Source organism: Miscanthus floridulus, chromosome 2 (genome assembly GCF_019320115.1).
Source record: "Miscanthus floridulus cultivar M001 chromosome 2, ASM1932011v1, whole genome shotgun sequence".
NCBI lineage: Eukaryota > Viridiplantae > Streptophyta > Magnoliopsida > Poales > Poaceae > Miscanthus > Miscanthus floridulus.
The window spans coordinates 106,794,662-106,806,392 of NC_089581.1; the positions used below are offsets into that span (position 1 = coordinate 106,794,662).

The 11,731-nt window shown below is 38.0% G+C and overlaps 1 pseudogene; it reads left to right on the forward strand.

The window, feature by feature from the left end:
- Window positions 1-2,397: 2,397 nt before the first annotated feature.
- On the forward strand, window positions 2,398-4,329 carry LOC136539313 (uncharacterized; annotated as a pseudogene).
- Window positions 4,330-11,731: the final 7,402 nt, after the last annotated feature.

The window sequence follows — 11,731 nt, forward strand, 5'->3', positions numbered from 1 at the left end:
CCAGCTGAGACTAAAGCTTTTAGTCCCGGTTTGGGTGATGCCCCGGGAATAAAGATTAATCTTTAGTCCCAGTTTGGCCCACTAACCGGGACTAATTATCCCGGCCTATAGACCAGCACATTTCTTCCTCCCTGAGCCCAAGCCATTCCATTCAAACTCACTGCCTCTGTTCTTTAGCTTGCTGTTGTTCTTGCTCTCTCCCCCTCCATTGGTGTTGCTCTTCGATTTTGGAGGTAACAAACTTAATCCTCTTATGTTTTATCAGTAGCTTATCTCATTTTGCGATATAGATGCATGTGTAACTTTATATGTTGGACTTTATTATGATTTTATGTCATTTTTAGCTCAAAATCACATGATGATTTGCATATATGTTTGGATAAACAAAAGTTAAATTAGTTCATCAAAATCACGCCTCGCTCGTCCTTTTATTTTTTAGAATTAAATTTTCCATGAAATGAAAAACTTAGAAAATAGTTAGAAAATTATAGAAAATCCGTATTAGCTGAACTTGCGGACCGTGTTCATCTCGGCGAGCATGTTCTCTGCCGAGCGGTAACAGACGTCAAAGAGGAGCTTTGATTCTATGAGGGAGAGTGGCAACGGTCGTGGAAGACCATGTTCCCTTCCTCGTAGAATCGGAGCTCTTCCTTGGCTAAGTACGGTGCCGTTCGGTGAAGAAATGCTCGCCGAGATGATCACGTAAGCAAGGTCAACTTGTACGGATGGTTATTTATTGAAACATGTTTTTGAGCTATGTGATTTCTATGTCATTTTTAGCTCAAAATCACATGATGATTTACAATAGTAAAATCACTTGATAGTTTGGTATTTTACTATTATACATAGTACATATTTCATGGTTTAGTTAGATAAATAAATAATTTTAGTTTTGTTTAAATATATTATTTTAGAAAATGTGAAATTTACACTAGTTTGCAAAAATAAGTATAGAAAGTAGATGACAACTGGTATCGGATCCTCGGCCTCTCGTTCGGTTGCGAAATGACTTAGGCCAGAACTCCCTCTCATTATCTGTGGCAAGTGTAAGCAGAAGATTGTGATGGAGTACCAAGTTAAGAGACAGGGACCCAACAAGGGTCGTGTTTTCTACAAGTGGCCGGATCACGATGTGAGTTTCTTACGCATTTGATTATTATGGCTAATTGACCTACTTTTCTTGAATATTTTTGACTAAATATTTTTTGGCTTTAATTTCAGTGGGAGGGCAATGGATGCGATGGTTGGTACTGGGAGGAAGATTATGCTACATACATGCAGAATTTGGGTGCTTGAGGTAGCGGCTGCTGATGATGAGGCAGTGAGCCAGCAGGAGAAGCTTATTGATATTCAACAGACGAATGATTTGTCTGTTTTAGTTGCGTACGGTCACGAAATAATTATGTTACTGAAGTGCATTGTAGTTTTAGTTTGTTTAGTGATAGTTGGGATTGCTTACGTTGTAGCCAGGCTTAGTTAATTAATCAACCGTGTGTGTGTCATCTATGTTGTGTAATAAAATACTTAATTATGTTCAAGGTTTTCATAATTTGTCGTGTAATATAGATTATGTCACGTCATTGGATGTACAATGCCGATCGCCGCTCCCAAGACTTTATTGAGGGCGTGCACTATTTCTTAGGTGTGGCCGAGGCAAATAAGCGGGATGGTTTCATGTGTTGTCCATGTGCCATATGTAAGAATTTAAAGGAATATTCAAGCTCAATGAGTCTTCATTCACATTTGCTTAAGTCAGGTTTCATGTTAAACTATATATGTTGGACTAAGCATGGAGAAAGTGGGGTCATGATGGAAGAAGGTGAAGGAGAAGATTTAGACTTTAATGACATTATTGCTTAGTATGGTGCCTTTGATGATACTACAATGGGGGGAGATGAAGAAGAGGTAGCGGCAGAAGATGATCTTGGTGATGCTCTTGGCGATGCCATTCGTGATGCACAACAAGAATACGAAAGTGAAAAAGAGAAAGTTAAGTTCGAGCGCATGCTTGAGGATCATAGGAAGTTGCTATACCCGACGGCCGAAGAGGGGCAAAAAAAGTTAGGTACAACACTGGAATTGCTACAGTGGAAGGCAAAGAATGGTGTATCCGACAAGGCATTTGGGAATTTATTGAACCTCATAAAGAAGATGCTTTTGAAGCCAAATGAATTGCCCACCACTACATACGAAGCAAAAAAGGTTGTATGCCCTTTGGGATTAAAAATCCAGAAGATACATGCATGTCCTAATGACTGCATCCTCTACCATGGCAATGAATACAAGAATTTGGATGAATGCCCGGTATGTAAAGCAACACGGTATAAGATCAGGCGCGATGATTCTGGTGACGTCGAGGGTGAACAACATCCTAGAAAGAAAATCCCTACCAAGGTTATGTGGTATGCTCCTATAATACCACGCTTAAAACGTTTGTTCAGAAATAAAGACCATGCAAAGTTGTTGCGGTGGCATAAAGAAGACCGTAAGGTAGACAATATACTGAGACACCCAGCTGATGGGTCCCAGTGGAGAGAGATAGACAGGGAATTTCCAGAGTTTGCAAATGAGGCTAGAAACTTAAGGTTCGCCTTAAGTACAGATGGTATGAATCCTTTTGGGGAGCAGAGCACTAGTCATAGCACTTGGCCAGTTACTCTATGTATCTACAACCTTCCTCCATGATTATGCATGAAGTAGAAGTTCATTATGATGCCGATCCTCATCCAAGGTCCGAGGCAACCTGGCAACGACATTGATATCTATCTAAAGCCATTAGTTGAAGAACTTCTAGTTTTATGGAACAAACCAGGTGTACGTGTCTGGGATGAGTACAAACAAGAACACTTTGACCTACGAGCAATGTTGTTCATAACAATCAATGATTGGCCTGCTTTAAGTAATCTTTCAGGTCAGACAAACAAAGGATATAATGCATGCACACATTGTTTTAATGACCTTGACAGTATATATTTGAAAAGATGTTGAAAGGTCATGTACCTTGGCCATCGTCGATTCCTTCCTTTGAATCACCAAGTAAGAAAGAAAGGTAAGCATTTTAAAGGTAAGCCAGACCACCAGAAGAAGCCTCATAACCAAACCGGGGAAGATGTACTCGCAATGGTCAAGGATGTGAAAGTAGTATTTAGAAAGGGACAAGGCAGTGAATCTGTTCCCAAAGATGCTAAGGGATACGCACCCATGTGGAAGAAGAAGTCCATCTTTTGGGAGCTACCCTATTGGCAAGTCCTAGAGGTCTGCAACACAATCAATGTGATGCACCTGATAAAGAATCTTTGTGTAAACCTGTTAGGATTCATGGGTGTGTACAGAAAGCCAAAGGATTCACTTGAAGCATGCCAGGACTTGCAGGGCATGAAAGAATGAGACAACCTTCATCCAGAGAAGACAGATGATGGACGTCATTACTTAAGTCCTGCTAGCTAAACGCTTAGCAAAGAAGAAAGGGACAGCATGTTCGAATGTCTAAGCAGCATCAAGGTCCAATCAGGATTCTCCTCCAATATAAAGGGTATAATAAATGTGCCAGAGAAGAAATTCCTAAACTTAAAGTCCCACGACTGCCACGTGCTTATGACACAATTGCTTCTAGTTGCTTTAAGAGGAATTCTACCTCCACATGTACGTCTAGCCACCGTGAAGCTATGTGCATTCCTTAATGCAATTTCTCAGAAGGCAATCAATCCAGTAGAACTAGCTACTATATAGAATGATGTGGTTCAATGTCTTGTCAGCTTTGAGTTGGTGTTCCCTCCATCCTTCTTTAATATCATGACACACCTCCTAGTTCATTTGGTAAAGGAGATTAGTATTCTTGGACCTGTGTTCTTACATAACATATTCCCCTTCGAGAGGTTTATGGGAGTCTTGAAGAAATATGTGAAAGTCCGTTCTAAGCCTGAAGGAAGCATCGCCCAGGGATATGGAACAGAGGAGGTCATTGAGTTCTATGTTGACTTTATTCCTGACCTTGCCTCGATTGGCGTTCCCAAATCACGACACGAGGGGAGACTCAGTGGTAAAGGAACTTTAGGGAAGAAAACATATATTGGCATTAAAGACGATTATTTCAATAAAGCACACTACACAGTTCTTTAGAACTCGTCATTGGTGCATCCGTACATCGAGATACATAAGGAGTTCTTACGATCCAAGTTTCCAGGGAAGACTGAAGCTTAGATTAGGCGTCAGCACATGGAAAGTTCCAGTGGTTGGTTGCAAAAAGAATGTCAAGGCGATGACAATATTGATGAGCAACTGTATTTGTTGGCTAGGCAACCATCGTGGCATATCCTCACGTACCAAGGGTACGAGATAAATAAGAATACATTTTACACAGTTGCCCAAGATAAAAGGAGCACCAATCAAAATAGTGGTGTTCGCATAGATGGCACAGATCCAAATGGGAATATACAAACATATTATGGCCGCATAGAAGAGATATAGAAACTAGACTATGCACCTAATTTTAAAGTTCATTTGTTCCGGTGCCAATGGGTGAAGCCGACCGGAGGAGGGGTAATAGTCGACAAAGAGTATGGAATGACAACAGTGGACCTCAATAATATTGGGTACAAAGATGAACCATTCGTCCTTGCTGCCAATGTGAGTCAGATGTTCTATGTGAAAGACATGTCTACAAAATCAAAGAGAGGAAAAAACGAAGACATCAACTCAATGATCAATGAGCCAAAGCGCCACATAGTTCTTTCTAGGAAAATAAATATAGTGGGAATTGAAGACAAGTCAGACATGTCAGAAGATTATGAAAGAAATATCCGAATTCCACCCTTCATAGTGAAGAAAGATCCAAGCATCATGTTAAATGATGAAGACACTCCATGGTTACGATAAGATCATAACCAAGGGTCATACGTCAAGAAGAAATTTACTGTTGTGCCCGTATGATACAACAATGCATGTTTAATATATTATGTTTTAAAGACAGATATTCTGTAATATGTTATGACTTCACATTATAATATTTTTAATATATGTTTCAAATTTCACAAGTGTGTGACATAGTTTTATAAAGTCTATATGAGATTCAAGAATTTATGACTAGTGTTTGATAAAACTTTCTCAAATGGGAAAATGAGCTATGTAACAATTGTAGATCTTGCTAAGATGATCAAACTTGGTATTCAGAGATTTTTCATCTGAGGTCATTTAGTGTCTTATTTGAGCAAGTTTGACCAAATCAAATTTGGTCAAATGAAAAAACAACACTTTGACTCTAGTATTATGAACTCTAAATGACTTCAAATTGAAAAGTTTTGAATACCAAGTTTGTTAAACGAATCAAGATCTACAATTGTTGTTTTGGTCAACTTTCCATTTGAGAAAGTTTGGACGGTTCAAATTTGTGATTTTTAAATTTTGACGCCTACAAACTAATTTTCGGAACCCTAGATTGTCTCAAATTGAAAAGTTTTGAATACCAAGTTTGTTCAGCTCATCAAGATCTACAATCCTTATATAGTCTATTTTTTAATTTGAGAAAGTTTGAATAAAATGTAGTTCAAATTTCACAAGTGTGTGACATAGTTTTAGAAAGTCTATATGAGATTCAAGAATTTATGACTAGTGTTTAATAAAAAATTTTCAAATGGGAAAATGAGCTATGTAACAATTGTAGATCTTGCTGAGATGATAAAACTTGGTATTCAGAGTTTTTTCATGTGAGGTCATTTAGTGTCTCATTTGAGCAAGTTTGACCAAGTCAAATTTGGTCAAATGAAAAAACAACACTTTGACTCTAGTATTATGAACTCTAAATGACTTCAAATTGAAAAGTTTTGAATACCAAGTTTGTTAAACTCATCAAGATCTACAATTGTTTTTTTGGTCAACTTTCCATTTGAGAAAGTTTAGATGATTCAAATTTGTGATTTTTAAATTTTTACGCCTACAAACTATTTTTCGGAACCCTAGATTGTCTCAAATTGAATAGTTTTGAATACCAAGTTTGTTCAGCTCATCAAGATTTACAATCCTTATATAGGCCATTTTTTCATTTGAGAAAGTTTGAACAAAATGTAGTTTAAATTTCACAAGTGTATGACATATTTTTAGAAAGTCTATATGAGATTCAAGAACTTGTGACTAGTGTTTGATAAAACTTTCTCAAATGGGAAAATGAGCTATGTAACAATTGTAGATCTTGCTGAGATGATCAAACTTGGTATTTAGAGATTTTTCATCTTAGGTCATTTAGTGTCTCATTTGAGCAAGTTTGACCAAGTCAAATTTGGTCAAATGAAAAAACAACACTTTGACTCTAGTATTATGGACTCTAAATGACTTTCAATTGAAAAGTTTTGAATACCAAGTTTGTTAAACTCATCAAGATCGACAATTGTTGTTTTGGTCAACTTTCCATTTGAGATAGTTTGGATGGTTCAAATTTGTGATTTTTAAATTTCGACGCCTACAAACTATTTTTCGGAACCCTAGATTGTCTCAAATTGAAAAGTTTTGAATACCAAGTTTGTTCAGCTCATCAAGATATACAATTGTTGTTTTGGTCAACTTTCCATTTGAGAAAGTTTAGATGGTTCAAATTTGTGCTTTTAAATTTTGACGCCTACAAACTAGTTTTCGGAACCCTAGATTATCTCAAATTGAAAAGTTTTGAATATTAAGTTTGTTCAAACTCATCAAGATCTACAATCCTTATATAGGCTATTTTTTCATTTGAAAAAGTTGTAGAACAAAAATACTATATTTTCTTTATTTTTATAGGTTCAACAAAAATTTCCTGTCATTTTGGTCAAAAAATCGGGAAAAAATTAAAACATTGACGTTACAATAATGTGATAATAAATTTTCTATTGAATAATATTAGTTTTATTAATTTTAAGTTATAAATATATTTTTGCATTAACAAAATACTTAGTATTAGTAACATTTATATTCTATATTCATAAAAGAAATTAAAAACTTTAGGTTACAAAATTTTCCTATTTACAATAAATAATTAGTTAATCAATAGTATTTTTTAAAATAAATATTGCAAAGTATTGAAGTTGCTATAGAATTAATTAGTATTAAACAAGGAGAACAAAATCAAAATCTCAGGCCTTTTTAATTACTCTGGCGGGCTGCCAAAATTTTCAGGCCTTCAATCCCGGCCCAGGCCAGGAACCGGGACTAAAGGGTAGGGCGGAATTGCCTGCTCAAAAATACCTTTAGTCCTGGCTGGAAACACCAATCGAGACTAAAGGGTTGGACCTTTAGTCCCGGTTCGACTTACCAGCCGGGACTAAAGGAGCTTTAGTCCCGGTTGGTATTATCAGCCGGGACTAAAGGGTCCCGGCCTATATATATCGAACGGTTCCTCTGTTCATCTTCTACTTTTCGATCTACACGTCGATCTCGTTTCTGCCGCGCCCAGCCGCGTCGAGCTCTGCCGTGCCCGGCCGCATCGAGCTCTGCCGCGCCGCCGTCGTCATCTACCCCCGCCTGGCCTCGTCGTCGAGCCCCGCCCAGCGGTCGTCGAGCTCGTCTCCACCGTACGTCGTCCTCGCGCGAGGTGCTCAGCTCGGGCCCGTGGCCAGCCAGCACGCCCGCCATCCGCCCCTAGCCTGCTAGCTAGCTCGGCCATATTTTTTAGATAGTTTTTTAGATAGTTTTTTTAGATAGTTTTTGATATATATGTTAGATTAAAATGTATTAAAATTTAATTAGTAGTTTATTCTTAGTTTTTTAGTTAGTTTTTAGATAGTTTTTGATATATGTTAATTAGATTTAAATGTATTAAAATTTAATTAGTACTTTATTTAGATAGTTTTTTAGATAGTTTTTTATTATAGTTTTTGATATATTTAGTAATTATTATTCTATCTCTCTATATATGTGTTAGATTTAATTTTGATTTAGTAATTCTATCTATGTATATATGATAGGTTTAATTAGATTTAGTAATTAATTCTATCTAGATATATGTGTGTTATTTTATTTAATTGGATTTAGTAATTATATTCTATCTCTCTATATATATGTTAGATTTAATTTTGTTTTAGTAATTGACACATGCATATTTTATTAGTAATTCTATCTCTATATCACATGCATATTTTATTTTAGTAATTCTATCTATATATCACTTGGATATTTTATTAGTAATTCTATCTATATCACATGTATCTAGAGAGATATTCTATATGTATACATATATATGTACTTAATTATTTCTATGTGTATATATACATGTACTTAATTATTTCCATGTGTTGAGAAAGAGAGAAAATTGTATCTAGAGAGACATTCTATGTGTTATCACATGCATATCTAGAGATATATACATATGCACTTATTTCTATGTGTTGAGAGAGAAGAGAGAAAATTGTATCATTCTATGTGTATATATACATGTACTTATTTCCATATTTTTGGATCAAAAGTGTTTTTGATTCGATTCCAAGGCCTATACCTTATTATTGTTTATCCTTATGAAATATTATGTGTTATTATATTTAATTGGATTTAGTAATTCTATATGTTATCACATGTACTTATGTTATGTGCCATAGTAATTCTATCTATGTGTTATCTTGAAGATACAAATGGCTGCTCCGGATGATAACTTGAATGATGACATAATGGCAGATATTATCAACGTCGGCACCAATACGGATGTAGATGACACGAGTCAGTACTTTGCTGATTATGAGGATATCCTGAATATCCCGATGGTTGAAGATCAACAAATTGTCGCGCAAGAAAGTACTGACGAGGTATATTCGATTATCTATCATCTCTTATAGATGCATGCGTACGTATATTTGTTGTTAATCGTTGTGTTTCTACTCATGTAGCCGGTCTCTTAGATCTACATCAACCACCGATAAGAGTAGGAAAGTCCGAGGGCCAAAAAAACCATTAGAGGGCCGTTTCATAATATCAGAATTTGACACCGACACCGACAAACCATTGGGACCACATGCTCAGACATATGTCAATCAATGTGGGTTCATTGTAAGGGATAGGATCCTAGTTAGTGCTCATGAATAGAAGCAAAAGATATTCGCTCCTAATGTTAGTTTTGTATCTGATCGTGACAAGAACCTAGCTTGGAGAGATATCACTCAGCATTTCACATTATAAGCAGATGATGCTTTGAAGGAGCTAGTGAGGGATTGGACAATGAAGAAGATGGCAACATTGTTCTAGAGTTGGAAGAAGACATTATATAAAAAGTTTATCTTGAAGAATGAAACACTAGATTTCAATGCTAAGGCGTTTGTCAAGTTGGAGTCCCATTAGGATGACTTCGTACAATACAAGACATCTCAAGAGAGTGAGGAACGTGTGATGAGGAATCAGCAGAATGCCCGACAGAAGCAATACCATCATCGCATGGGATCAGGTGGTTATAGGAGTCTTATTCCCAAGTGGCAGAACCTAGAAGCAAAGATTACTGCCAAGGGAATCATACCTGAAACAATAGAGAAGAACTAGCCTCAACGCGCAAAGAATTGGTTCTACGCTCATGGGGAAAGCCTAGACCCAGACACTGGCAAGCTAATTTTTGGCCAAAAAATTGAGAGAGCAATACAGAGACTAGCTCGTGCTAGGGAAGAAGCTGATAGTGGTGTTTTCAAGCCCAACAGAGAGAAGGATAAATTGACATATGCCTTAGAGAATCCCGAACACGATGATCAAACAAGAGGCTATGGGGCGGTTCCGTGGCTACAAGCATTCCCAGCAGACAAGGATACCTACAGAAGCCGCCAGAGAAAGAAGGATGAGGAGGCAGACCGAATCCGTGTATTGGAGCAATTTGTTAATAAGTCACGACAAGCATTGCTTGAATCACGTGAATGAGAAAAATCTCTTGAGGCAAGAATGTAGGAGGAGATCAAGAGGCAAGTGCAGCTAGCAATGAGTCAAATGCAATCGCAATCAACGCCGGGAGTCACCATTAGCCCCGTTGGTCAGATGAAAAGCAGTTGTGCTTCCACGGAGCTGCCAGTTATTCAATATGACGCTGGGTTGCACTTCCCTATTGATGACATTACTGAGCCTCTAACAACATGTGAGCTGCACATTTCAGATGGTAATAATGCATCAATCATGGTGGTTGTCGGGGTTATATCTCCAATAGACCGAACGAAGACACCAAGAATCCATGGGTCAGTTATTCAACCTGGATATGCTAGCGTCTCGGTCGATAGAGTGCTCAAAGGTTATAGCAATGTTCCTCTTGACATTGAAGGCGGTGATGGGGAGAAGACACTAGGAGAAGCAGAGAAGACATTTATTCAATGGCGCAAATGCTTCATCATCATTCCTGGGGCGCCACCGCTTCCCCTACCTCACCCTAGGTACGAATGAAAGTGAATAAAATATTATTTTCCATTAATTTTATATTAGCTTCAAAAATAATTGACCCACAACTTGTTTTTGTAGCAGGGTCTCCCCCCAGCCTAGCCCAATCATTCATTCCCCATCTCATCATAGCATCGTGGGGGGCGAGACGACTTTATCCCCACGGCGATCTCTAACTCCTACACCGGCCCCATCGCCTCCACAATAATCTCCAACTCCTACACCGGCCCCACTGCCTCCACAACGATCTCCAACGCCTCCATGCTGGACTCCAACACCGACCTCATCGCCTCCACGCCGGTCTCCAACACCGCCCCCACCCCCTCCATAGCGACGCACTACAGAGACGTCTAAGGTCCCGGCGGCAAAGAAGACCTCGAAAAAAAGAGTTATTTCTCAAGAAATACTTCCTAAAAAGACTGATGAGCAAATAGCAGCTGAAGAAGACAAAAAAGTGAAAGATTTTTTTATAGATATCCAAAAGCAGAGACAAGCGAAGTCTAAGGAGAAGCCATACTTTTACATACCACGAGATCTGCTGAGGCAGAAGGTCGAAGCTCACAAGAAAAAGATGCTTGAAGTTCGTAAGCCTCCGCCACTATCAGACTATGACCGCTCCCTCGTGAAGTCACATGATACACATAAGAAAAGGAAAAGAGCATCAGGGAAGGATGTCCCACAGCTCGGACAACAGAAGCAACCAATGCAAAATCTTTTTGTTGCTAATGAATATGGTTCCAACATAGAAGTCTATCAACCAGACAACTCTGGAGAAGTGTCGGTTCAAGACCTTAATGCTTTTTTTGAACTAACTGGTTTAACCTTAGATCAATTGATAGGCAAAGCTCCAATCCAGAACCTATAAGTTGATACCTGGAAGACTTATAAATTTGGCAAAAGTCTGTACAACCCTGCGGCTCTGAATGAATTGGGTACGCAAATGTACTTGCTCAACAAGTGGTACATGCAGGCGTGTGACAGGGGTGAGGAGTGGATCTTTGTCAGATTTAGAGACTATCATTACTTCCGTGGCGATGACATCTTACATATTAGTTTCGAAGAATTGCATCAACTATACCACATGGACGCTCTGGACAAATCAATCATTAGCTCCTTTTGTTTGTAAGTGATTCTTACTTTTATTTAATAAACTCACTTTCATGCGTACGTGTATATAATTATCCTCACATGCAACTTATATTTATATACAGATTCCAGATGTCAGAGCTCAAAGAATACAAGACAATAGTGTTGGCTTCATTGATCCTTATATCATATTCAAAACCGATATTATTATCAAGGAGCACTGGGTATCTGAAGCATAGAAGAATATCATGAGGTTCTTCGTGAAGCAGCACGACAAGACAACAATACTTTT